The sequence below is a fragment of the Arachis duranensis genome, chromosome 9 (assembly GCF_000817695.3).
Source record: "Arachis duranensis cultivar V14167 chromosome 9, aradu.V14167.gnm2.J7QH, whole genome shotgun sequence".
NCBI classification, from domain to species: domain Eukaryota; kingdom Viridiplantae; phylum Streptophyta; class Magnoliopsida; order Fabales; family Fabaceae; genus Arachis; species Arachis duranensis.
This window is the reverse complement of record NC_029780.3, coordinates 42,618,184-42,621,545: the sequence shown is the minus strand read 5'-3', so window position 1 is coordinate 42,621,545 and position 3,362 is coordinate 42,618,184. Positions and strand designations below refer to the sequence as shown.

The 3,362-nt window shown below is 33.3% G+C and overlaps 1 long non-coding RNA gene across 3 annotated transcripts in view; it reads right to left on the bottom strand.

The window, feature by feature from the left end:
- Positions 1 to 1,066: 1,066 nt before the first annotated feature.
- Positions 1,067 to 3,362, bottom strand: part of LOC107465619 (uncharacterized) — a 7,617-nt gene continuing 5,321 nt past the window's right edge. Inside the window, exons 1-4 of one of the 3 annotated variants that reach the window (XR_001587384.3) lie at positions 1,742 to 3,355; positions 1,475 to 1,527; positions 1,293 to 1,348; positions 1,067 to 1,215 (exon numbers count right to left, since the gene is read on the bottom strand). This is a non-coding gene — a long non-coding RNA (uncharacterized LOC107465619). Of the gene's footprint in view, positions 1,216 to 1,292; positions 1,349 to 1,474; positions 1,528 to 1,741; positions 3,356 to 3,362 lie in introns of those variants that run through there. The other 2 variants (XR_008002793.1, XR_008002794.1) reach the window with 2 other exon arrangements.

Below are 3,362 nucleotides of genomic sequence, written 5' to 3'. Positions count from 1 at the left end.
TGAAAAGAGTTTTTTTTTTTTTTGTTAAGGGTCTCGTTGTCTTTTAAAATAATTGTCAGAGGCCGTTTAGAATTTTTCTCAAATTAGAATAGAATTATAGGGAACAATTTTATTTCAATGTCAACCAACACTTCTTGGCAATCTGATATTAGTGGCTAATGTAGTGGGTTCTACTTCTACACACAAAAATTACAGCTGCTACACATTCCTTATGCTCAGAAATCTCGTGATGTTCATCTGCAAAAAAGTCAAGCATTGCCAACTAATTTGTCATACTTTAAGAAATTAATATTCTCTCTTATACACTAGCATAACATAATCTGAGGGAAAGAAGCAACAAGCATTAAATCAAGTGAGCTTTCTTCCAAAATTAATAGATTGAGCTTTAATTCTATCTTTTTTTTTCATGGTAAGTGAAATTCCCTTTTTTTTTCTTGGTTATCCTTATGTAATACATATTTGAATGAATCAGAAACCATTCGTGGACAGAAGCAATAAGCAAGAAAAGGAGTCACATGTGGTGAATGAGCATCTCTTTGCCAAGTGCCATGTTGTGTGATTCATGATTAAGATTATATGATCGGTTTTGAGTTATCAAGTGAGAAAGTCGTCCTCTCCCTCACATGCTCATAAGCTAAGGTTTTGCTTTTTCAGCCTTTTCTTTTCCTCCTTTGGAAATTCCCATCCACACTCCAAAACCCAATCCCAACTTAAAAAAGTTCCCTCAAAGCACAAATAGAATAGAATAGTAAAACATTTACAAATAAGTATTTTTAAGAAACAAGTTAAACTTTCTGTTTATAAAATTTAGTTAAATTTATACATTTATTGTCAATTGTGCCAACATGTGAATATACGGTGGGTACATTTAGTTAAATTTAGTTAAATTCATACATTTATTGTCAATTATGCCAACAAGTGTTGTTTTAGACAAAAAAATTTCATAAGACAAAAATATATAAGTGGAAAATTAAAAGATAACAGTCAAATAGCAATCACAAAGAGCAGAACCATTTGTCTTAATTGGCTTTTGAAACTAACAGTTTAAAACTACATTATGCACATAACTCTGACTAAGCCAATTAGATTCCAGCCACAATACAATTCTACAAAATTTAATCAGAATGTAGCACATAACATTAACATACCTTAACTGCAAGTTCTCCAATAGCCCAGCATGCATTATTTGCTATTGAAATAGCCTGATAAACCAGGCTGCAAAACAAGGAAAGAAGCAGTTCATATGGAAATTCATTACACACAAAAGAGCACAATCGGTTTTATCATTCTACCTGCCCCAGTTTCGGACATCTGTCCCTCCTCCGAGTCCAAGTCCTTCCCATACTAACTACAACAACACAAACACCATCATGTCAGTAAACAAAATAACTATATATTCTTAATCAGCTGAGGAATTTTGTAGAAGAAAAATTCTACAGATCGATGCAAAGTGAAGAAAACACAAGTCCTCAACCTGAGCCATTACTTGAGCAGCATCCTATCTTTTCCAATAGTCTTCGGTACTACCTATACCACAAAAGAAAACCAGTTTATATTAAGCTATTCAACAACAAAGTGTTTTCATAAGTCATAACCAAATCAAATAACTCCTAAGCGATTTCGTAAATTTTGTATTAGGTCTTCTCTCTTTAAAGCCAAGATAAATCCAAGATAAATCCTAAAAAGTTAAAACCCCAACACCAACAAGCATGGTTAATGAAATTGCATAATAAAATCATACATCTGAAGAGCTAACATGGCGAGGGGTGATGGAGCCTCCAATCTGCACCAGTCCATCAGCGGTGAACAATGTAATTCTATCCTCATGAACCCATTGAATTTCTGAGAAATCATTGAAACAAATTAGCAATATAGTACTTAGCAAATAAATTACACCTGTAACAATCCAAATGAATACCATCTATCGTACATTCTTATTCATTTCTTAGCTTGTTTAGCCTAATACCCTTTTGGCGACCGGTTTTCTATCTAACGATTAATATCACAAACGGACTCGGACTCACACAAATTTCATGTCCACATGTTCGTATTAAACTCAAGTTTCTAAAGGTCTAGAAATCATATTTTTCTGGGCAGTCTATCTCCAGCTATTGAGGAAAAACCGAGACTGTTATTCTAGGTTTGTAGGAACAGCACCTTGCTGTCTTGTTATGTGGTTTTTATGTTGTGAAAGCCTACGCACGGACTATCTCTCTTATCAAAGTAACTCTAGAGATCCTAACCTTTACTTTGAATTATATTTTACTACATTTGGACCAGAATTGAATTTTATACAAGGTTTTAAAATTCTGCTACTGCACTTGTAAAGATTCAGAAAAACAGCAAGCAGCAGCGTTTTTATAAAATCCATAATAATTTCAATTCTAATCCGCTGCTTCTAAATTTTGGGTAGATTACACTCAACTTTCCTAAGTTTCAAAACAAACAAGTTTTAAGTTCATATCACTTCATTTGATTAATTAATTCTCCATTGGAAGTAATGCCCTGTTTTCATAAATCAGTTTAGAATTTCCAGCAAGCAACCCAGCTTCCAAGTGACTTAATTAAGTCTACAAAATAGATATGAACATGAAATTTGTACTCAATTAAAGTGAAGATGCAGATCTTCAAAACCCCTTTGGTGGCAACTTAAAATGTTACGTAAAACAAAAGTTCCAGTGGTTTGAAATCAATGTTGCAGAACCAGAAAACCAGAAAAATTCTGCAGCAGCTACTGTTTTCAAAAATTCATATCTTTTAAACCACTTGGCCAAATCCCTTGAAATTTTTATGGCACATTCAAGACACACCTGAGTTTTACAGAAAAATAATTTTATCCAAAAAGGTGGTCTGGACTATTACCAGAATTTATTTTAAGTCACTGCCAAATATGCAGAAATTCTGCATCAAGTAATTCCAACAACCTCACATACCAAATCTTATATTTAAGCCAAAAACTCCCCTAAAACCATAATTCCAACTTTCTTGTGACTAACCAAAGTTGCTAGAGTGATTAGCGCAGTCCCAAAAATCCAGAGTCAATATTTTCCAAGTTTTCAAGTGCTTATACACAAGTGAACATTCATTTTTCTGCATCATGTTAAAAACAGAATTTTCACATGTACTTTCTATCATTCATTCACATAATAAATCATCATTCATCATCATCCAACTGGGTTTAGTTATAACAGAACCCATCTCAAGCACAACAACTTATACTACCAACTAATTCAATCATAAAACATGGCCTTTAGCCTTCAAGTAAATTCTGCACATAGCAACTTAAAACCCCAAATAACATTATCAAACCTACAATTCACCAACAGCACCATCAATCAGTCACAAACATATCCTTCTAAACA